General features: G+C 39.9%; 1 long non-coding RNA gene across 1 annotated transcript; it reads left to right on the top strand.

Annotated features, from left to right (window-relative positions):
- Positions 1-4,612: 4,612 nt before the first annotated feature.
- Positions 4,613-24,806, top strand: LOC142534623 (uncharacterized). The gene is made up of 5 exons (XR_012817101.1): positions 4,613-4,700; positions 4,833-4,885; positions 24,067-24,132; positions 24,481-24,584; positions 24,716-24,806. It is a non-coding gene; the product is annotated as an uncharacterized LOC142534623 (long non-coding RNA).
- The last annotated feature ends 991 nt before the right edge of the window (positions 24,807-25,797 follow it).

Genomic DNA, 25,797 nt, shown 5'->3' with positions numbered 1-25,797 from the left:
TTATTATTCTTCTAAGGAAGTCGAGTTCAATCAGTTGGTTCAGGGAAATATGTCAGTGGGAGAGTAAGCCTCTGAATTTTCTGCTCTACTAGCTTACGTACCTCATGTTTCTAATAGTGATCGTTCCAAGCTTTCGCATTTCATGCAAGGACTGAATCGGACGATACATACATTGGTTATGACTGGAGCACCAACTACTTATGCAGAAGCGGTAGAGAAAGCAAAGAATATTGAGGCTAGTTTTGCTTTGGGGAGGATCACAACAGGTTCCATCTTTTACTTCCCAAGGGTCCGGGAGTAGCATTCAGATGCCAGTGGGCATACCTCCTTATCAGCCTCCACAATCAAACCAGCCACCAAAGTAGCAGAAATTCAGAGCTAAAGGAAAGCACTTTAAGAAGAAGTCTTACAGCAGTTCATCTAGTTCAGGTAGTTCTAGGGGAGGAAGATCTAGTGGTTATGTTCGAGATTCTTGTGGGAGATGTGGAGGTAGGCATCCTACTACCGAATGCACAGGAGTTCAGGGAGACTGCCATACATGTGGATTACCGGGACATTATGCGAGATTTTGTCCAAATGCGGGAAGACAACAGTATCAACCCTCGCAATTTAGCCAGTTTCCGAGAGCCCCTGTGCCTAGACCATCTACTCTACAGCCTAACTACCAACAGCCAAGAGGATCTTCTCAGCAGTACTTTCCAAGACCTCAGTAGGCTAGGGTGCATGAGTTGACATAGGACCAGGCTCATGAGACGCCCGGATGGGTCATTGCAGGTATATGCTTTATTTTTTATCATCCTGCACGTATATTGATAGACACTGGAGCATCTCATTCATTTCTGTCTGCTGCATTTATCGATGAGCATGAGATAGCTACTACCTTGTTGATGGATACAGTGTCTGTGTCTACCCCTGCTGGTGTGTATTTGATGTCTCGTGAGATAGTTCTGAACTGTGTGATTAGATTTGATGATAACCTTATGATAACTAATCTAATCAAATTGTTTATGTCTGACTTCGACTGTATTTTGGGAATGGATACTTTGACGAATTATCGAGCCACCGTTGATTGTTTCCATGGAGTTGTCAGATTTAGACCTTATTATGGCCATAAGTGGAACTTTTATGGTAATGATTCTCAGTCATGCATTCCATTAGTGTCAGCAATGGAAATGTTTAGACTGCTATCAGCATTCGGCAGGGAATGAAGGATTCATGATTTATGCAGTTGATGTCACACAGGAAGAAATGTTGAAAGTTTCAGATATTCCTGTGGTAAAGGATTTTCCTGATGTATTTCCTGATGAAATTCCTGGCTTTCCGCCCCAAAGGGAAATAGATTTCAGCATTGAGTTAATGTCAGGGACGAACCATATTTCTAGAGCACCGTATCGTTTGGCTCTAGCGGAGTTGAAAGAACTCAAGGAACAATTACGAGACTTACTGGGGAAAGGTTATATTAGACCAAGTATGTCACCTTGGGAGCTCCAGTATTGTTTGTAAAGAAGAAAGACGGGACGATGAGGATGTGTATTGATTATCGGCAATTGAATAAAGCTACAGTGAAGAATAAATATCCTCTCCCACGTATCGATGATTTGTTTGATCAGTTGCAGGGTACATCCGTGTATTCCAAGATCGATCTTCATTCTGGATATCATCAGCTTAGAGTTAAAGAGGAACATGTTCCTAAAACTGCATTTCGGACACGTTATGGCATTATGAATTCTTAGTCATGCCTTTCGGATTGACTAATGCTCCAGCAGTTTTCATGGATTTGATGAATCATGTTTTTCGAGAATTTTTAGACAAATTCATTATTTTCTTTATCGATGACATTTTGATTTATTCAAAAACAAAGAAGGAGCATCGAGAACATTTGAGACTAGTACTCCAAACACTCAGAGCAGCACAATTATATGCTAAATTTTCTAAGTGTGAATTGGTTGGACAGAGTAGTATTTCTAGGTCATGTTATATCCGCTCAGGGAGTTTCAGTGGATCCCAGTAAAGTCGAAGCTGTTATTAATTGGCCAACACCAACAAATGTTTCTGAGATTCGCAGTTTTCTAGATTAGCAGGGTATTATAGGCATTTTATTGAAAGATTTTCCGTTATTGCAAGGCCTATGACCCAATTAATGCAAAAAGATCGACGTTTTGTGTGGACTGCAGAATGTGAATCAAGTTTTCAAACTTTGAAGGAAAAGTTGACAACAGCTCCAGTGTTAGCTTTACCTTCAGGCTCAGGTGGATTTGTTGTGTGTATAGATGCTTCTCTGGATGGACTGGGATGTGTTTTAATGCAAAATGGGCGAGTTATTGCATATGCATCTCGACAGTTGAAGCCACATGAGACTCGATATCAAGTTCATGATTTAGAATTGGCTACCCTTGTGTTTGCGTTAAAAATATGGCCGTCATTATCTGTACGGTGAACAATTTGTAATTTTTTCTGATCACAAGAGCCTTAAATATCTTTTCACACAGTCCGACTTGAATATGAGACAACGTAAATGGATGGAGTTGCTTAAAGACTTTGATTGTGAGATTCAGTATCAACCAGGGCGAATGAATCTAGTTGCAGATGCACTTAGCAGGAAAGCTCAAAACGCTATGCTGACATCTCTGAATATTTCTAAGTCTACGAGCATTTGGGAACATCAAGGATGGACTTATCAAACAAGTGGAGATTACTTATAGTTTCATCTATCAAAGTCGAGCCACATATAATATCAACTATTAAAGCAGCGCAGAGAAGACTGATCCACACATTCATAGATTGAAAGAATTGGTTCAAACCAATCAGTCAATAAGTTCAGTGTTGCCTCAGATGGTAATTTGCGCTTTAATGAGAGACTTGTGGTTCCTAATTTGATAGATATGAAAGAAGATTTATTACGTGAAGCACATTGTAGTAGACATAGCATTCATCCAGGAAATCGAAAGATGTATCATCCTTGAGAGCTCATTATAGTGGGAAGGTATGAAGAAGGAAATTTCTGATTTTGTGGCTAAATGTTTAACTTGCCAATAGGTTTAAAGCTGAACGAATGAGGACCTGGCGGTTATGTTAAATAGTCTTGAAGTACCACACCGGAAGTTGGAAGCACATTGCTATGGATTTTGTGACACACCTACCTCGTTCTAATCGTGGTTGTGATGCAATTTGGGTGATTGTGATAGATTGTCTAAATCAGCCAATTTTATTCCATATGACCGTACTTGTACTTACAAGGGAAATGGCAAAATTGTACATGATCAGTGGTAAGATTGCATGGTGTGCCAATAACCATAGTATCAGACCGTGATCCAGGTTTACTTCGAAGTTTTGGAGTAGTTTGCAATCATCTTTGGGTTCAAAGTTGGCCATGAGCACTGCTTATCATCCCCAAACAGATGGTCAATCAGAAAGAACCATCCAGACTCTAGAGGATTTGTTACGAGCAGTTGTAATGGATTTCAGGGGTGGTTGGCAAGATCATTGTCTTTTGTCGAATTCTCTTACAACAATAGTTTTTCAGACAACGATCGGTAATGGCACCATTTGAAGCTTTATATGGCAGCAAAGTGTAGATCTCGATTGTTGGAAGATGTGGGAGAACCACAGATGTCTACACCAGAGTTTGTACAAGAAATGAAAGATAAAGTTGAATTGATCAGAAAAAGAATGAAAGCAGCCCAGGATCGTCAAGCAAGTTATGCTAATAAAAGGCGTCGGCCTTAGAGTTCCAGGTTGGCGATTATGTTTTCTTGAAAGTATCACCGTTTCATGGTACTATGAGATTTGGACGTAAAGGGTAGTTAGCTCCACGTTATAATGGTCCGTATGCAATTGTTGAGAGGATTGGCACTTTGGCTTATCGTTTGGACTTGCCGCAGAGTTTGTCTGTGATACACGATGTGTTTCATGTATCTATACTGCGGAAGTATGAGCCAGATCCATCTCATGTTTTGAGTATCGAGGATGTGGAGTTAGATAATTCTCTAATTTATGTTGAGCATCCAGTTCAAATTCTTGATCGTAAAGAGAAGCAACTCAGGAACAAGACGATTCCTTTGGTTTTGGTGCAGTGGAGTAGACATGGGATAGAAGAAGCTAGATGGGAGTTAGAGGCTCGAATGCGTCAAGAGTGGCCTCACTTGTTTGAAAATATGATGAATAACACCATGTACTCAGATTTTCCGATGTATTATCAATGATAAATGTTTTAACCACTTGTGTATAAGTGTTGTGTACATTAGATTTCGAGGACGAAATCTTTTATTAGGAGGGGAGAATGTGAGAACCCAAATTTAATTATTCGGTATTTGGCAAGAATTAGAAATAATTATTTTAAAGTGCTAAATTAAAATAATTAAGCCAAATAATTATACTTGTGTGTTAAAAATATGTATTAGAAAATATCGGAATTATAGACGATATTAAAATACATATCGATGTTTAATAGCACACAGGAGTTGTAAATATTTGGACCGGGTCACATTCTAGCAATTGGGCTAAATCATTCAAATACATGTATATGTGTATATGGATATGTGTTTATAAGGAAGCCCATTTGCCCCAAGCCCAATCCATTTCTTCCTTTAAGTTTCTCGTTTCTTCTTGTCTTCTCTTCCATCCATTTTTTTTCTTCTCCATCGTGAGCAGCTACTCGTCGCCTCTGGCTGCTAGGAAGTGGGTCTCCATAGCTCTCCCAAGTTAGCCCAAGAAGTCCCTCAGCTCTCCTTGCCATAATCATCATAGAGGAGCTTGTTTCTTTTTACCATGTTTCTTCCAAGTTGCTGCGTTTCCTTTCCAGCTCTTGATTTCTATTTTTCTTGGTTCTTTAGAGTGTGAAGAGGTTGATTCTAGCTTTATTTCAGTTCAAGGAAATCTTTTGAAAGTAATCCCTAAGCCTAGGTTTTCAAAATTTTATCCATGGAAGAAGTTGGTTTCTGTTTTTCGAGTTGCAGGTTTTTGGCTTCTGATTTTTGGGTTTTTGTGTGGATTGCACTAAGAATCTTGACTTGTGGTTCAAATAGCACTTATAGCTCTATGTGTCAGCTTTCTATAGCCACTGACAAAATGGAATTCCAATTAAAAACGGATTTGATATGATTTTTCTACTAAAATGTGTCAAAATGGAATTCTGTGTTGGAGCTGTGAAGAGTAGCTACTGTAATTCGAGTTTATGACATTTTTGATCTCGGATTCTAGACTTGTGATTCAATTAAGAGTTGTAGAGCTATGCGTTTTCTTTGTATTGATATAAGATTCGTTTAATTCCATAAGTACAGACTTCTGTCCGCGAAGTGCATGTAGTAGCGCCTTCTAGTAAATTCTGGGATTTATCTGTTAGGATTCTGGAAATTGTTTTTTCTATGAAAACTTATATATTTGAGTTTTCTTTCATCTCCAATTGGCGGATATCGATTTGAGTCAATGAGGAGTTAGATATGAATTTTATATTCATAAGTGTCTAAACTAAATCTGTCACAGACCTTGCATCTCATGGTTGCTGGTTTTGGGCGTTGTTCACCCAATATAGGCTACGTCCACGGAGCTTCTACAATTTTTATAACCGGAAGAAATATTACAACAAATGTATACACCAATACACTCAATATTTCTCACTCCCAAACCCGAGTATACCGAGAAAATAATTTCTCTAACTCACACAAGAGAATTCTCGCACTCAAGAAAAAAATACACTCATTTTTTCTATGCGCTCTCTTTTTTATCAAAGCTGAAAAGCTTTTGATTTTGGGATACAATAACTGAAGGAATTGAGCTCTATTTATAATCGATTAATTCGTTCAGTTTTGTTATCATAACGATGTGGGATATGTGGGAAAATATGTTTTAATTATTATATTATTTAATGTGTGGGCCCTACCTCATTAAATCATACCTAACAATTCTCCCACTTGAAGACTTGATTCAATCATGTCTTCACACCATCAGTGCAGCAGCTCATACCTCCTTTGTTAGTCCAGGAGACCAACTGAAGTCAAACGCAACTTCAGTTTTTTAATGATAACAGCCTTCGTGAGTATGTCAGCTGGATTCTTGCTTCCAGGAATCTTCTCAAGCTTCAAGACTTCATTCATCCGATCTCTAAGGATCCTCATTCCAAGGATTGTTTTGCAGTAACCCAATCCTTCAAAGAAAATTCCTTTGATAACTCTTTCTCAAGTTTATCAATCTCCTCCAGACAAGCTCTTGCTATCAACATATCATCTACATATCAGTAGTATGATTAATAACCATCAAGCTTCACATAACAATATTGATCAGCCTGATACCTCAGAAAACCCATCATTATTCCATTACCACCATCAAACTTCTTGTACCACTATCTTGAAGCTTGTTTGAGACCATAGCTCTTCTAAAGTTTGCACACCATTTTCTCTTTCCATCGTAGTTCAAATCCCTGTGATTATTCATTTCTTCATCTAGCTCACCATGAAGAAACGTCGGCTTTACATCTAACTGTTCCAGATGTAAATCTTCTTTTACCATCAATCCAAGTACAGTCCTGATAGTAGTTAACTTTACCACCAGAGAGAAAATATCAGTGTAACCAATGACTTACTTTTCACATTTTACAACAAGTATTTCTTTGTACCGCTTGCTACCGTCATGTTCTAACCGATACTCCCACTTGCTATGTAAAACTTCTTTTACCTTCAGGAAGTTCTGACAATTCCCACATGTGATTGGATGACAGTGAATCCATCACATCTTCCATGGCTAACTCCCATTGTTTAAAGGTCTCATATACATCCGATTTATTTTTCACAAAATAAACCCAAAATTTCCTGCTCGAATCGTCAACAGTAGTGCCATAATATCTTGAGTGATCTCCAAGGGATGTCACATGAGATGGTCCACATACATCAGTATGTACCAGTTCCAAATCCGTCGATTTCGGTTTTCTAACCTCTTTTGAAAAGCTCACCTTTTTTTGCTTTCCAAAAATACAGCTTCACACGGATTGTGTTCAACGATCTTTAATTCCGGTAGCTTTCCATTTGAAACAAGCATTTTCATTCCCTTCTCACTCGTATCCCCAAGCCTACTATGCCATAGACTTGAATTAGCTCCAGTATCCACAGCCGCTAATTTATTTCTCAAACTGGAAGTCATATAAAGTATTCCAGTTTTCTTTCCTCGAGCAACAATCATGGCTCCCTTTTTCACTTTCTAGGAACCATCTTCAAAGGTCACCTTATGACCTTCGTCGTCAAGCTGTCCCACTGAAATCAGATTGTGTGTCAACTTTGTTACATGCCTTACTTTGTTGATTTTCCAGACAGATTCATTTGTCATCTTCATCCGGATATCACCCATACCAATTATTTCCAAAGGTTTTCCATCAGCCAGGAAAACTTTACCGTAATCTCCCGCAATGTAATTATCGAATACATCACGATTACCAGTGGTATGAAACGAAGCTCCCGAGTCCATAACCCAAGAATCAACCGGGCTTTCCATGGATAGTAATAGAGCATCATGTACATCCTCAGTAACAACATTAGCGTCATTCTTTGTTGATTTTCAATTCTTTTTCAAGTGACCAGTCTCACCACAGCTCCAGCACTTCACATTCTTTTCAAATGTGTTGTTGTCTTTTCCATTTCTTGACTTGGACCTTCCATGCCATTGGTTGAAACTCTTTTCGCCACTCCTGCCCTTTCCTCTGTTCTCGAGATTTAGAGTAGATCTCGATGATGTTCCTTCACCCGAATCCATCTTGCGAACTTCTTCAGCAAGAATTTGATCTCTGACATCATTGAATTGTAGCTTTCTTTTTCCAACAGAGTTGCTAACCGCTGCCCGCATCGGTTCCCAATTGTCTGGTAAAGACGCCAAAAGAATAAGTGCCCGAATCTCATCATCAAATTTAATTTCAACCGATGTTAGCTATGAAACAATCGTGTTGAATTCATTGATGTGTTTAGCCACCGATGCATCTTCTCTCATCTTCAAGTTAAATAACTTCTTCATGAGATGTACTTTATTATTTGCTGATGGCTTTTCGTACATGTCCGACAAAATGGACATCATTTCCTCTGTTGTTTTTGCCTCCGCCACGTTATGTGCCACGTTCTTCGTTAGGGTCAATCGTATTACACCTTACACTTGTCGGTCAAGAAGCTTCCAGTCATCATCCTCCATCTTTTCCGGTTTCTTTCCAGATAGAGGTTGATGCAACTTCTTGCTATACAAATAATCTTTTATCTGTAACCAACGAAAAATCTGTTCCGTCGAACTTGTTGATTCTCGGTCCCGATCCATCATCTCTGGCCATCACTTCTCTAACCTTAACAAAAAATCTAGAAAATCTTTTCTGATATGGAAGATCAGACAAAGCTGCAACCACAGAGCATACTCAGAATTCTTAAGAATTTTCACAACAAGGCTCTGATACCAGTTGTTGGGAAATTGCACCGAAGCGATGCCGATCAAGATGATAATAGTACCCAAAAATACGGAATAAAATAATCAACAAGAACACAAAGATTTACGTGGTTCACCCAATATAGGCTACGTCACGGAGCTACTACAACTTTTATAACTGGAAAAAATATTACAACAAGTGTATACACCAATACACTCAATATTTCTCACTCCCAAACCCGAGTATACCGAGAAAATAATTTCTCTAACTCACACAAGAGAATTCCCGCACTCAAGAAAAAATACATTTTTTTTTCTATGCGCTCTCTTTTTTATCAAAGCTGAAAAGCTTTTGATTTTGGGATAAAAAAACTGAAGGAATTGAGCTCTATTTATGTAGAGGCCCGAAATTCGTACTTGAAAATTTGCGAAAAAATTTAAAATTTTCTTTTTAAATAATTAAAATGCCTCATAAACTGATAAAAAGATTCAATGTTTAAAGTAACAGCGGAAGTAAACAATGTTTTCAAATAACAACTTAAAATAATTCAACAAAATAAAAATGCTGAGTTCGGAATAAAAATAGTAAGTGCTGAAAATGAGGTCCTTGGGTTCCACTACTGCCGACCCAAGATGGCTCACTGGTCCCCGCCCTCGATCTCCGACCTCATCAGTACCTACAACAATCAAGTCTAGTGAGTCTAAAGACTCAGCATGCATATATCGTAAATAACAAGTAATAATAATAAAATTGCATGCATCGTAAAAATATCATGAGTCTGGCGTAACGTAAAAATATCATGTCATGAGTAATTATAATACGTGCACAACTGAACTGAAAATCATAAGTGAACTGGTTGCTCAATCGAGCCCTGTAATAAAATAACATGTCATAAATTTTCTGTTGGGATTATGTTCTACGCAAGTGGCCCCTGAACTGAACTGAACTGGATCGCCTGATCAGACTAAACCACAGTATACTGGGCGGTAGAGATCATCACAGCCCTTGGACTGGATATCCGTACCAATAAATGAACTGAACTGAACCTGTAAGTGACCACCGGGTGAAGTAATAATCCTATGATAATGAAGTGACTACAAGCAATATCGCATAAATCTCAAAATGAATATTTTATATTTTTGCACGTAATATAATTAAATAACATAATTAAATATCCTGTATTAATTTTACCGAATGAGTTGGATCGTTCCCAGGCTCGCTGCGACTTAAATCTAACATGAAAAATATGCAAATGATTTACTCGCTCAAACTTGGTAATTGACCCAAAAAACGAGACAATTACGCCCAATGACTTGGTATTTAATCATGACTCCGTGCCAACCCAAACCAACACTGAACCATCATTTAGTCATGATTAAAATACACTTAAAATGATGAAATAATGCTCCTAACATGTCAGTATTTCGAAATTTGGTGAATGGAGGCCAAAAACATGAAACGCTCTTTCGAGAGTCACTTTGGCACATTGCACCGTAAATTTTCGTACGCCCTCTAAACTTGACCAAATCACAAACGGAAAAAAACTTGACCTTCCTAACTCAATGGGGTACTGTTCAATCTAAGACCGTAGGCTAAAAGCCAACCAAGAACTCGAAACACACCTCTGAACCGAAGCACAACTTGCTGTCACAAAAATACAGCAGCGGCGCTTGCGTTTCTTTGCGTTGTTTGCAAGGTTAATGGCCATTGGGGCTTGAACCACCGACCATAACCTCTTCCCAACATCCTAAGGGTTGGCTTGAACCATGGCTAAGGGCCCTAGGCCAGCCAAAATCAAATCAACACCATGGATCACCCGAACTTCCACCCGAGAGGCGAACCTGCGCGCGTGGGGCGAGTTGCTTTGTTTGCTGTCATGGACCATTCCAGCGGCCATTTGATTGACCATGGCATGATCTAGACATAGAGGGATATGGTATGGACTGTGGCTAAGGGCCAGATGCCAAACAAGATCCATACCAACCTAATAACCGAACACCAACTCATGCAGAAAATGAAAGGGATCGAAGGGGGTGTTCTTGTTTATTTTTAAAAAACCGATTGGGACGTGAACCAAGCCATGAAAGGGCATCTTGGTCATGTCCTAGACATGCTAAGGAAGGGTTTAAACCAGGGTACAGGCCCAAGATCCAACCAAGATTCGAACCATCCTTAGACAAACAAAACCAGAATTTTCGAAATCCAATTCTGCACTATGGGGAGGTTGCTGTCATTTCGTTTTGCTGAGGGAAAAATGGCTTAAACCAATGGACTAATCCCTTCCTAACACACCCTATAACACTCCTAGAAGCAGCCTGGAAAGCCTGGACTCGAGCCAACCACCTGAAACCGTCAAAAGAAGCCAAGCCGTGAGGAGCACAAGGAAGACAAACTTTCTGTACATGTTTCATGGTGAATGGAGGCCAAAAACATGAAACGCTCTTTCGAGAGTCACTTTGGCACATTGCACCGTAAATTTTCGTACGCCCTCTAAACTTGACCAAATCACAAACGGAAAAAACTTGACCTTCCTAACTCAATGGGGTACTGTTCAATCTAAGACCGTAGGCTAAAAGCCAACCAAGAACTCGAAACACACCTCTGAACCGAAGCACAACTTGCTGTCACAAAAATACAGCAGCGGCGCTTGCGTTTCTTTGCGTTGTTTGCAAGGTTAATGGCCATTGGGGCTTGAACCACCGACCATAACCTCTTCCCAACATCCTAAGGGTTGGCTTGAACCATGGCTAAGGGCCCTAGGCCAGCCAAAATCCAATCAACACCATGGATCACCCGAACTTCCATCCCGAGAGGCGAACCTGCGCGCGTGGGGCGAGTTGCTTCGTTTGCTGTCATGGACCATTCCAGCGGCCATTTGATTGACCATGGCATGATCTAGACATCAAGGGGTATGGTATGGACCGTGGCTAAGGGCCAGATGCCAGACAAGATCCATACCAACCTAATAACAGAACACCAACTCATGCAGAAAATGAAAGGGATCGAAGGGGGCTGTTCTTGTTTATTTTTAAAAAACCGATTGGGACGTGAACCAAGCCATGAAAGGGCATCTTGGTCATGTCCTAGACATGCTAAGGAAGGGTTTAAACCAGGGTACAGGCCCAAGATCCAACCAAGATTCGAACCATCCTTAGACAAACAAAACCAGAATTTTCGAAATCCAATTCTGCACTATGGGGAGGTTGCTGTCATTTCGTTTTGCTGAGGGAAAAATGGCTTAAACCAATGGACTAATCCCTTCCTAACACACCCTATAACATTCCTAGAAGCAGCCTGGAAAGCCTGGACTCGAGCCAACCACCTGAAACCGTCAAAAGAAGCCAAGCCGTGAGGAGCACAAGGAAGACAAACTTTCTGTACATGTTTCAAAAATGTGCTGTCAAATATTTCGGTTTTTACCTCATAAAATCTTGATCATGAAAGGTTTAAAATCATATTATAGCTTGATTGAAGAGTGAAAGGAAAAATATAAACATGCCTTGGTTTGTTTCGAATGAAAAACAAACGAAACGACGACGCGGCGCGGCGGAGACGGAGTGTTCTTCTTTCCTACTCGATTTTTCTCTCTTGTTTCTTGCTAGGAGTCTCACGATTTTTGCTCTGATTAAGCTCTGAATTTCGGTGATAATGGTGGGGACAGAATGGCTAGGAGTGAGGGGAGTTTACTAATTAAATGGGATACAAAATGGCAAGCTCCTCACTTTCTATCCTAGTTGTTAGCTAGATAAGGAATGAGGTGTCATTAGGTGGGATTGAGGGGTGATATGATGACCGATTCCTCCTACTCAAACAAGGCTAAGATATTGATTGATTATTAATTAATGGTGATTAAAAATGAAAGGGTTATCATACCAAGAAATAATAAGGAAAGAGTCAAATGTGATGAGCTGCCAAAGAAATATTAAATCACCTATGAGGTGGTCGAAATTATGCTATTAAGTGGAGGAAAAATATTGCTTAAATAATGTATTTTAAATCTTTAGTGTTTTATCTGCCCATTAAATATTTTAGTGAATTGAGAAATTAATTATTGAACTTTATTTACTACTTATCTCAAATTATTAAATTATTTCTCAAACATTCTTTTACATTAAATTGACTTATTATTTATCTTAAATAAATTCTAAGAATATTTTCTTAATATTAAATTTTATCTCAAAACTCCAACTCCAGTCCGGCCTCACTTAATTAACTGAAAGGTTATTAGTTAAACTACTGCATAAAAAAAATAATTAAATTAAAAAAAAAGAATTTAGTTACTCATGCAATAACATCATTTTAATTTAAATACTGGAAATTATGCATGGCTTAGACGTAGTCCGATTTACGGGTTCTACAACTCTCCCCCCTTAAAAGAAATTTCGTCCTCGAAATTAAAACTTACCGAATAACTCGGGATACCGACTCCTCATCTCAGGCTCAGACTCTCACGTAACTTCCTCCTCTGAATGATTAAGCTATTTGACTTTCACTCGCTTAACCAGCTTGTTCCGAAGCTTCTTTTCCTGTCTGTCTAAGATTTGCACTGGTCTCTCTTCATAAGACAGGTTCGGAGTGAGCTGCAACGGCTCCAAGTTCAACACTTGCGAAGGGTTTTCCATATACTTCCTCAGCATAGAGACGTGGAACACATTGTGTACTCCGGCCAGATTCGGCGGAAGAGCAACACGATAAGCTAACGTCCCAACTCTGTCGAGGATCTCGAATGTTCCAATGAATCTCGGACTGAGCTTCCCTTTCTTCCCGAACCGCATGATACCCTTCATAGGTGCTACCTTCACAAAAACATGGTCGCCAACGGCAAACTCTAGCTCTCTCCTCCGCTGATCCGCATAACTCTTCTGTCGACTCTGAGCTGTCCTCATCCTATTCCGGATCTTGACTACTACATCGGCAGTCTGCTGAATAATCTCTGGACCTAACTCTGATCTTTCTCCTACTTCATCCCAGTGAATAGAAGATCTGCACTTGCGACCATACAGTGTTTCATACCGAGCCATACCTATAGACGACTGGAAACTGTTGTTATTGGTGAACTCCACTAATGGCAAGTTCGACTCCCAACTCCCAGAGAAATCCATAACACAAGCGTGGAGAAGATCCTCCAAAATCTGAATAACCTGCTCTGACTGCCCATCTGTCTGAGGGTGGAAAGCTGTGCTAAATAACAAATTCGTACCCATAGTCGAATGCAAACTCTTCCAAATGAAGAAGTGAATCTGGGATCTCTGTTAGACACTATAGAAACTGGAATACCATGAAGTCGGACTATCTCCCGGATATACAACTCTGCATACTGAATCATGGTGAAAGTCTTCTTGATAGGCAAGAAGTGCGCTGATTTGGTAAGACGATCAACAATCACCCAGATAGCATTTGATCCTCTGACTGACTTCGGCAAACCGGTCACAAAGTCCATGGTGACATTCTCCCACTTCCACTCGAGAATGGGAAGAGGCTTGAGCATACCTGCTGGTCTCTGATGCTCTGCTTTCACAAGCTGACATGTCAGACACTCGGATACAAACCGTCTGACGTCTTTCTTCATACCAGGCCACCAATACAATAACTACAGGTCTTTGTACATCTTCGTACTCCCAGGATGAATAGAGTACGGCGACATATGGGTCTCAGAAAGAATATCTGCTCGGATAGAACCACTGCTAGGAACCCACATTCTGTCGCGATATCTCACTATACCGTCGCTGACTGTATACAAGACACTGCCCTTGGCCTCATCCCTCTACTTCCACTTTGTCAACTGCTCATCTACTGACTGACCACTGTGAATATGATCTAGAAGAGAGGACTGAATAGTCAAGGTAGATAGGCAGGGAACTCTACCTCGAGGATAAGTATCTAGATCAAACCTCTGCATCTCAGACTGAAGAGGTATCTGAATCGTCAAATGAGCCATCACTGCGGACCTTCCTGCTCAATGCATCCGCAACTACATTATCTTTGCCCGGGTGGTAGCTAATGTCACAGTCGTAATCCTTCACTAACTCCAACCAACGTCTCTGACGCATGTTCAGCTCCTTCTGTGTAAAGAAATACTTGAGGCTTTTATGGTCGGTAAATATCTGGCACTTCTCCCCCATACAAATAATGTCTCCAAATCTTCAAGGCAAATACCACGGCGGCCAACTCTAGATCATGGGTAGGGTAGTTCTTCTCATGGGTTTTCAACTGTCGAGAAGCATACGCTATCACTGTAGAACCCGAAGATCAGATTACGTATAAGCCATGCATAATTGCTACTATTTAAATTAAAATGAATATTTTATATATATATGAAGTGTTTGATTTATTTTAATAATTTTAAGTCATGATTATTTATTTTAAAGGTAGATGTTTAGTTTTATCTTTTCAGGATAATACGCGAGGCCGAACCCGAGTTTGGGGATCAGAGATAAGATTAATAATAAGATTAATAATAAGAAAAATATTCCTAAATTTAAATTAAGTCAAAGAATAATTTAATTTAAAGAAAAAGAATGTCTTGGGATTTAATAAATTAATTAGAGCTAAGTTGGTGAATAAGTTCTTTAGGTTAATATATAATTAAGGTTAAAGTAAAATGTGTAAACAATGGAGGATGAATTAATCTAAGTATAATATATTCAAGAAATTAAACATAGCATTTGAATATTTAAATTTGAGGTCATGCAATGCCATGTAAGAGCTTATCCTAAATTAAGGTGTTTAGTTCACTAAAATGTATATAAGTATTTAAAACCTTAAATAATAAAACGCAAGTTTAAGCCATAATATACCATGCAAATGAGTAATAATATTCGGTCAAGACAATTCAAAAATTTTAGTAAACCCCATTCAAGTCACTCCTAAATGGCTTTTATAGTATATTCATTTCCCACTTTTAAGTTATCAATTATGAGTAATGCAAAAACAATAATTCACCTTAAAATTTTTCTCAACCCATTAGCCTAACATAACGAGGAGTGCAGCAAGATTTAAAATGAAAAGTTTCGGCAGCAAGAAGGTGAAAGAAATCCAGTGCCATTCAAAATTCCCCCACTTGTAACCCCCATCTAAATGCACTTCAAGACCCATTTATCACCTCTTGTAACTTCATCTTCTTTACCTAGCAGCCTCCATCCACAAACTTCGAAATTAACAGAAGGATCAGCTGATAAAAATCGTGCAACAGCAGCAGAAATAAGAAGAAGAAACCAACTCCGTTCCGCCGCTCGTATTCATCGTTATTGATTTGTTTTCTTCAAAACAAATTCCAGGCATGTATCTATGGTTTCTTTGCTCTTCAATCAAGTCATATTAGATATTTTTAAAATCAGTATATGATCAAGCATATGCAGATAAAACGAAATATACCAGCAACTTGCAAGAAATCTGTATAGGCACTCACGGCTCTTGTTTTTGTGCTTCACGGGTTGGATTTTTGTTTTGTTTACCAGGGGATTGCTCGATTCCAGGCATTCATGGATGCTTCTAGGAATGTTTTAGAGTGTGTTAGGGTGTTTTTGGTTCGTTGGTTTACATCCATACACGCACAAACAAATAAATGACAGCAACTTTCCCTTAGGTGCAGAAATGAGTCACGGTTTTGGTCATTTGGGTGGTTAAGGTGAGTGTTCGAATCTTAGCTGTCCTAGGGACTGTAGCCATGGTTAGAACCCTCACTTATCATGTCTAGGACGTGACCAAAGTGTCTTTTCAAAGCCTGGTTTGTGGTTCCATCAGATTTTTAAAACAGCATCACAAGCATCATTCGATTTCTTTTAGTTTCTGAATTGTGTGAGTATGGTTTCGGTTTTTGGGTGTTGGACGGATTGTGGTTGGCTTATAGCCCATAGCCATGGTTCATACAACACTCCATTATGTCTAGATCGAGCCATGGTCGATCAAATGACCCTTGGAACGAGACAAGACAGTAAAATATATTTCATTACAAGACTCCACCCCAAGGGGTGCTCTCGGCTGGTATTCTGTTCTTGTTCTAGGCGGTTGCTTGGGTTGTGGTTGGCTTTTAGCCCTTAGCCATGGTCCAAGCCATGCCTTAGGATATTGGTAAGAGTCCTTGGTTGGTGGTTCAAGCCAATGGTCATTAAATTTCAGAGTTTATACCACAAATACACAAGCTGCTACTGCTGGATTTTTGACAGCAACTTTCATTTCGATTTTGTTGCTTGTTTGAGTTCTTGGTTGGCTTTTAGCCCATGGCCTTGGACTGGACAGTACCTTAATGAGTTAGGAAAGTCATGTTTTTGGCCGTTTGTGATTCGGTTGAGTTTTGAGGTCGCACGAGAATTTACGGTGCAAGGTGCCAAAATGACTCTCGGAAGAGTGTTTTATGTTTTTGGATTCCATTCACCAATTTTCGTGTACAGCTATCATCATGAACATTTTTCAGTAGGTTAGGGGTATTTTTAATCATGGTTAAATGTCGGTTTAATGTTGGTTCGGGTTGGTACGAAGCCATGATTAAAAATCAAGTTATTGGTTCTAATCATCTCGTTTTTAGTTCGATTGTTAAGTTTTTGTCAAGTTAGGATTTATTGCATGTGTCACATATTAGAATTAAGTCGCAGCAAGCATGGGAACGATCCAACTCATCCGGTAAAAATAAGTTTATAATTATATTACGTGCATAAAAATAAAATGTTTATTTTTGAGATATATGCGATATGTCTTGTGGCCACCTTATGTTTATGGGTTTGGAAGTCGGTAGGCGCAACCGAGGACCTCTCCACCCGGTGACTTACGACCGGTTTACGATTATGTATGGGTATGGATATCCAGTCCAAGGGCTGTGGTGATCTCTACCGCCCAGTATACTGTGGTTTAGTCTGATCAGGCGCTCACGTTATGTTATGGGCCACTTGCTTAGAAACATTATCTCTACAAAAAAATTATGATATGATATGACAGAGCTCTATGGAGCAAAGCTTTTACGTGTGATTTTCAGATATGCACGTGGTTATAATTATTCATGATACGATTTTCACTGCACGTTTTACGATACTTTATTTTTACGTTGCATGCAATTTTATATATATTACTTGTTATTCACGATATATACATGTTGAGTCTTTAGACTCACTAGACTTGATTGTTGTAGGTACTGATGAGGTCGAGACGGAGGGCGTAGACCAGTGAGCTATCTTGTGGCAGCAGTAGAAAACCCGAGGACCTCATGTTTTGGTTTATGCACCTTTTATTATTCAAACTCAGTTTTAATACGTTGGATTATTTTTAAATTGTTGTTTACGTTGGATTATTTTTAAATTGTTGGTTGAAAACAATATTTGCTTCCGCTGTTATTTTAAAGTTAAATTATTTACATGTTTTTTATAAATGAGGCAAGATAATTATTTATTTAGAAAATTTTTAATAATTCCGCTAAAATATGAATACGAAATACGGGCCTTTACAATCACCTTCCCATGCTGCATCAACACTGCGCCCAAACCGAGCTTCGAAGCATCGGTATACAAAACAAAATCTCCGGGCCCTAACGGCATGGCCAAAACTGGTGCTGAGATAAGAGCTTGCTTCAAAGTATCGAAGCTCTTCTGACACTCATCGCTCCACACAAATTTAACATTCTTCTTTGTAAATGATGTGAGTGGAACGGCAATAGAGGAGAATCCCTGAATAAAATTCTGATAATATCCTGCTAGCCCGAGGAAACTGCGGATCTCTGATGCATTCTGCGGCACAACCCAATCTCTGACTGCTGCAACTTTCGCTGGGTCTACCTCAATACCGCTGCTAGAATGCCACTAACCATGCATTTTACGATTTCTATTTGCAAGGTCTGCAACAGTGGTCAGATGTCTGCTGTGATCCTCCTGATTCTTCGAGTATACGAGAATGTCTTCTATGAACACTATCACAAACTGGTCAAGATACGACTGAAATACGCGATTCATGAGATCCATGAAGATCGCTGGCGCATTCGTCAAACCGAACGGCATCACAAGGAACTCGAAGTGGCCATAACGAGTCCTAAAAGCAGTCTTGGAAACATCGGCATCTTTCACTCTCAACTGGTGATAACCGGAACGCAAGTCAATCTTCGAGAATACCGAAGCTCCCTGCAACTGATCAAATAAATCTTCAATCTGCGGAAGTGGATACTTGTTCTTCACTGTCACCCTGTTCAACTCCCGGTAGTCAATGCAGAGCCTCATAGAACCATCATTCTTCTTCACAACCAAGACTGGTGCGCCCCATGGAGAAAAACTCGGGCGAATGAACTCCTTGTCCAGAAGTTCCTGAATCTATTTCTTAAGTTCTGCCATTTCTGTCGGTGCTAGTCGGTACGGTGCTTTCGAAATCGGAGCCGTACCTGGCATAAGCTCAATAGAAAACTCCACATCTCTCCCGGTGGCATACCAGAGACGTCCTCAGGAAAAACGTCTAAGAAGTCTCTAACAATCGGAACATCTGAAGCTGACTGACTGGGTGCCTTGGGACAGATATAAAAGTTGCTAAAAACGCCCGACACCCTCTATGCATGAGCTTCCTAGCCTGGACACAAGGTATAATGCACGGTAAAAAAGTACATGTCTGGTTCGAATAAGAACTGCGTCATCCCAAGAGGTCAGACTAGAACATATCTCCGCTGGAAGTCAATCAAAACACTGTTCCGCAATAGCCAGTCCATCCCTAGAATGATGTCAAACTCTGGCATCGGCAGTACGATAAGATCCGCATAAACAAGATTGCCATGAAGCTCGAGGTCTATGTCTCGGATCACATTGGTAGCTGTCATCTCATCTCCAGAAGGCAGTACTACTGAATACGCCACATCTAACCCAACGGTCTTGACCTTGAGGAAGTTAGCAAAGACTTCCGAAATAAACGAGTGAGTAGCCCCTGAATCTATCAAGGCTTTCGTAGCGGAACCGGATATAAAAATTCTCCCTGAAAGATTGGAACTCTAAGTTGAACCCAATAATTACAAGAACTAAACTTATAGTCATGAAAAGGCCAGAGTTCTCCTAAACTAAATTCCCAAAAATAACACTGATTAGAGCATGCAATCCTATCGTCAATTCTATGTTCAAAATATTAACCCAGATTCCCAAAACATCGAATTTCAAATATAAACTTAAAGCTGTAAGATACCTGTCATGAGCATGGTGTCTGGGTTCGTCTCCGCTGCATGGAGATCAAAGACTCTGCCTTGGGTAGGCAGACTTCCCTGTGGGCATTGCGGTAGCAAGTGGTCTGGACTACCACACTTGTAACACTTCCCGGAACCATACATACATGCTCCAGGATAGCGGCGTGAGCACTTGGGACAGATTGGGTGCTCAAAGGTCCTTGGGACTGCACGTCCTTGTTGCAGCTGCCTCTGACCTCTGTTCTTGGGTGGGCCGTGGAAAGGCCTCTTGTTCTGATGCTGCTGCTGAGGAGGAGGAGGATGGTGTGGTACTGGAACCGGTCGCTTACCCTAACGATCCCTCTCAATGTCATGATGGTCCTGCTCTGCAGCTAGAGCTCTGGAGATGGCAACATCATAAGTAGTAGGGCCAGCCACCCTAACATCGCGGCGCAAGATCGGCCGCAGACCATCCATAAAATGCCTCAGTTTGGCTACAGCATCATTGGCGATCAGGGGCACAAAGTGGCAACCCCTCTCAAACTTACGGATGAACTCCGTAACAGTCATATCTCCCTGCCTCAGGGTCATGAACTCCCTGGTCAATCTGGAACGCACCTCATCAGTAAAATATTTGGAGTAGAATACCTCCGTGAAGCGCGTCCAACTCAGTGTAGCCAAGTTCAAAGCTACTGATGCTCCTTCCCACCATAGGCGTGCATCTCCTCCGAATAGATAGGTGGCACAACGAACTCTGTCTGCATCTCCAAGCTCCATGAACTCGAAGATAACCTCGAGGGACTTAATCCAGCCCTCGGCAATCATGGGATCAGACGTCCCTGAAAACTCCTTCGGACGCATCTTCATAAACCGCTCATAAGTAGCCTCGGGCCCTGTCGGCCTGGCTGCCACAGCATTGTTCCCCGCAAACTGTGCGAAGAACTGAGTCATCCCAGCTAGCATCTGGGCATTCATGTCAGGTGGAGGGGGTGGAGGCCCGTTCCTCTCCTGTCTCTGATCCTCCCTGTCCTCCTGGCGAGGCTCATCATCTCTCGCACGCTCAAGAATGCATCTAGGGGGCATACTGTTCCATACATAACCCATACGTAACTAACATGCATAATTTCCATAATTTCTTTAAAATTTTAAATAACTACTGAATAATCAAAATCTGAACATAAAATAGTTCATGAGAACATGTTGTTAAAATATTTCATGCTGTAAACGAAATGCGTAAACGTAAAACTTACATACCAAAGACGTGACTTCATGAGCTTCTCGAGGTCACTAGTAGTACAACCCTTTACAAGAACATAGGCTCTGATACCAGCTGTAGAGGCCCGAAATTCGTACTTGAAAATTTGCGGAAAAATTTGAAATTTTCTTTTTAAATAATTAAAATGCCTCATAAACTGATAAAAAGATTCAATGTTTAAAGTAGCAGCGGAAGTAAACAATGTTTTCAAAATAACAACTTAAAATAATTCAACAAAATAAAAATGCTGAGTTTGGAATAAAAATAGTAAGTGCTGAAAATGAGGTCCTCGGGTTCCACTACTGCCGACCCAATATGGCTCACTGGTCCCCGCCCTCGATCCCGACCTCATCAGTACCTACAACAATCAAGTCTAGTGAGTCTAAAGACTCAGCATGCATATATCGTAAATAACAAGTAATAATAATAAAATTGCATGCATGGTAAAAATATCATGAGTCTGGCGTAACGTAAAAATATCATGTCATGAGTAATTATAATACGTGCACAACTGAACTGAAAATCATAAGTGAACTGGTTGCTCAATCGAGCCCTGTAATAAAATAACATGTCATAAATTTTCTGTTGAGATTATGTTCTACGCAAGTGGCCCCTGAACTGAACTGAACTGGATCGCCTGATCAGACTAAACCACAGTATACTGGGCGGTAGAGATCATCACAGCCCTTGGACTGGATATCCGTACCAATAAATGAACTGAACTGAACCTGTAAGTGACCACCGGGTGAAGTAATAATCCCATGATAATGAAGTGACCACAAGCAATATCGCATAAATCTCAAAAATGAATATTTTATATTTTTGCACGTAATATAATTAAATAACATAATTAAATATCCTGTATTAATTTTACCGAATGGGTTGGATCGTTCCTAGGCTCGCTGCGACTTAAATCTAACATGAAAAATATGCAAATGATTTACTCGCTCAAACTTGGTAATTGACTCCAAAAACGAGACAATTACGCCCAATGACTTGGTATTTAATCATGACTCCGTGCCATCCCGAACCAACACCGAACCATCGTTTATTCATGATTAAAATACACTTAAAATGATGAAATAATGCTCTTAACATGTCAGTATTTCGAAATTTGGTGAATGGAGGCCAAAAACATGAAACGCTCTTTCGAGAGTCACTTTGGCACATTGCACCGTAAATTCTCGTACGCCTTCTAAACTTGACCAAATCACAAACGGCCAAAAACATGACCTTTCTAACTCAATGGGGTACTTTCCAGTCTAAGACCATAGGCTAAAAGCCAAACAAGAACTCGAAACACACCTCTGAACCGAAGCACAACTTGCTGTCACAAAAATACAGCAGCGGCGCTTCCGTTTCTTTCGTTGTTTGCGAGGTTAATGGCCATTGGGGCTTGAACCACCAACCATAACCTCTTCCCAACATCCTAAGGGTTGGATTGAACCATGGCTAAGGGTCCTAGGCCAGCCAAAATCCAAGCAACACCATGGATCACCCGAACTTCCACCTGAGAGGCGAACCTGTGCGCGTGGGGCGAGTTGCTTCGTTTGATGTCATGGACCATTCCAGCGGCCATTTGATTGACCATGGCATGATCTAGACATCAAGGGGTATGGTATGGACCGTGGCTAAGGGCCAGAAGCCAACCAAGATCCATACCAACCTAATAACCGAACACCAACTCATGCAGAAAATGAAAGGGATCGAAGGGGGCTGTTCTTGTTTATTTTTAAAAAACTGATTGGAACGTGAACCAAGCCATGAAAGGGAATCTTGGTCACGTCCTATACATGCTAGGAAAGGGTTTAAACCAGGGTTACAGGCCCAAGAGCCAACCAAGATTCGAACCATCCTTAGACAAACAAAACCAGAATTTTCGAAATCCAATTTTGCACTATGGGGAGGTTGCTGTCATTTCGTGTTTCTGAGGGAAAAAGGGCTTAAACCAATGGACTAATCCTTTCCTAACACACCCTATAACATTCCTAGAAGCAGCCTGGAAAGCCTGGACTTAAGCCAACCACCTGAAACCGTCAAAAGAAGCCAAGCCATGAGGAGCACAAGGAAGAAAAACTTTCTGTACATGTTTCAAAAATGTGCTGTCAAATATTTCGGTTTTTACCTCATAAAATCTTGATCATGAAAGGTTTAAAATCATATTATGGCTTGATTGAAGAGTGAAAGGAAAAATAAACATGCCTTGGTTTGTTTCGAATGAAAAACAAACGAAACGACGACGCGGCGCGGCGGAGACGGAATGTTCTTCTTTCCTACACGATTTTTCTCTTTTTTCTTGCTAGGAGTCTCACGATTTTTGCTCTGATTAAGCTCTGAATTTCGGTGATAATGGTGGGGAGAGAATGGCTTGGAGTGAGGGGAGTTTACTAATTAAATGGGATACAAAATGGCAAGCTCCTCACTTTCTATCCTAGTTGTTAGCTAGATAAGGAATGAGGTGTCATTAGGTGGGATTGAGGGGTGATATGATGACCGATTCCTCCTACTCAAACAAGGCTAAGATATTGATTGCTTATTAATTAATGGTGATTAAAAGTGAAAGGGTTATCATACCAAAAAATAATAAGGAAAGAGTCAAAGGTGGTGAGTTGCCAAAGAAATATTAAATCACATATGAGGTGGCCGAAATTATGCTATTAAGTGGAGGGGAAATATTGCTTAAATAATGTATTTTAAATCTTTAGTGTTTTATCTACTCATTAAATATTTTAGTGAATTGAGAAATTAATTATTGAACTTTATTTACTACTTATCTCAAATTATTAAATAATTTCTCAAACATTCTTTTACATTAAATTGACTTATTATTTATCTTAAATAAATTCTAAGAATGTTTTCTTAATATTAAATTTTATCTCAAAACTCCAACTCCAGTCCGGTCTTACTTAATTAACTGAAAGGATATTAGTTAAACTACTGCATAAAAATAATTAAATTTAAAGAAAAGAATTTAGATACTCATGCAATAACATCATTTTAATTAAATACTGAAAATTATGCATGGCTTATACGTAGTCCGATTTACAGGTTCTACAATTTATAATCGATTAATTCGTTCAGTTTTGTTATCATAACGATGTGGGATATGTGGGAAAAGAAGTTTTAATTATTATATTATTTAATGTGTAGGCCCCACCCCATTAAATCATACCTAACATGATAAGTATGTTTTGGTTAAGATTTGGTTGATTTATGGCCTTACAACCGAGCTTAGGTCCAAGCTGGAATTAGTAAATTGTTTTTGGCTAAAAGTTGAATATTTATTTGATGGTAATTAATTATTTGCCACAGGTTTTAGTAGCCAGGAAGCACCGAGGAGTTTATAAACTATTGTGGTAATTTAATTTGAAGGTTAAGGTACGGATTGATCGATTCTTTACAGCGTCTATAACAACGTGTAATTAAATTGATGTGATTTTATGAAAACTATGTGTTTATGTGCTCTTTGTGCTGTTTGGGTGTATTTTAGGATTATTCCTCATTTTTAAAAATAAATGTGATTTTTTAAATATATTGGAATAATTTGTGAATTTATATGCATTGTTGAGCACGCATTCATATCGAGCCATGACTCTGTTGTTTCCGATATCTCTGTTTACTCTTGGATGAGTTATTTAGACATCAGAGCCGAGGGCGTTTGAGCGTCACACCTCTGATGACTAGCGGAAGGGCCGAGCAGTTCTGCAACTGACACCCCTGACGCAGATGTGCAGGGCCGAGGGCGTATTTGACAAGTCACACCCCTGGCACATGTGGCCACAGTTGTTGCTTTCGTTTCTTTGGATCCAGTTTGATACCCGAGATTATTGGTACCCTACATGCATTGCATTGCATTGATTTTATACATGTCATTTATTTATGCTGTAATTTATTTGATCTTCAGACTAGGGTTTGACCCCTGTCCCTCGGGGCTGCTGTGGTTTGTTTTGTGATTCCATAGCAGGTTATACAGGTGGTTCTGATGCAGCTGGCGGAGCGTCTGTCAGTGGAGCCCAGTGAGTCGGTTTGAGTTTGGAGTCCTCAGATATTTATACTAATATTGAGTCATTTGCCGAGGAGATGCCTCGTGTATTTGTATGGTTGTATTTTAAGTGTTGGATCCTCTTTGGTGTGATCGAGCCTAGCCGGCTCTGTGTGCGATTTGGTATTCTGTTTGTTTTATTGGACTTTATTTTCGAGTATAAAGGTTTTGTTGTGTTGTTTTGAATTTTTTTGTTATGTCCTATTTACGGGAAGGTCATGCCGAAATTTCTGTAGGCCCCAAATGGAAAATTTTTACTCGTTTTCGCTGTTTACGCTAATAAATCCTGGTTGTTTGATAATTAAAAATTAATCAGGAGCACGGGCCCTCACAAAAAGTGATGATGGGCGAATCACCATTGTCGTCTTCGACCCCTGCGGAGGCATCGGCGATGTGCTCATCCGACTCCAACCATCCTTTTGCGGCAAAATCTACATCTGACAACAAACCGCGAAAGCCACGTCCGTATTGCGATCATTGCTGGTGAAAGGGGATCGATTAAGGTGCCCCAATACGCAACCGAAGTTTCAAAATTTGTTTTTCAACAAGAAAACCGAGCACCCTAAGCCTATAGTGTGTAGCAAATATAAAACACCAAAATGTCATACATAGGGCGTTAAGAAAAATATACCTATCAATCTCTTGAGATTGATGATGGCTCCAACTAAGGTGTAAACACCTTAGCTCTTGAATGGCAAGAAGATCTACAAGCTTCCTTCCTTCAAAATTAGGCCCACCACTTGCAAGCTAGATCCCCTCTTATTTTGCACTAGAAAAATAAAAGGATTTTTCTTTGAGAAGTGTTTTCTTTCCTCAACAATTGAAGAAGAAAATGAGAGAAAAATGAAGGAGTATCCCCAAAATTTCGGCCAACTCAAGCTCATGGAATGAAAGGAAGACTTTTCTTGGTTTAGCAAAAAGGTTATGTTGTCCCAAAAGCATGCCATGCCTTGGACATTGAAAATGTTGTCTCCCAACCTTTCATCTCCCATGCATGCAAT

This window comes from Primulina tabacum, unplaced genomic scaffold, assembly GCF_025594145.1.
Source record: "Primulina tabacum isolate GXHZ01 unplaced genomic scaffold, ASM2559414v2 Contig623, whole genome shotgun sequence".
Taxonomy (NCBI): domain Eukaryota; kingdom Viridiplantae; phylum Streptophyta; class Magnoliopsida; order Lamiales; family Gesneriaceae; genus Primulina; species Primulina tabacum.
This window is presented reverse-complemented; position numbering and strand designations above follow the sequence as displayed.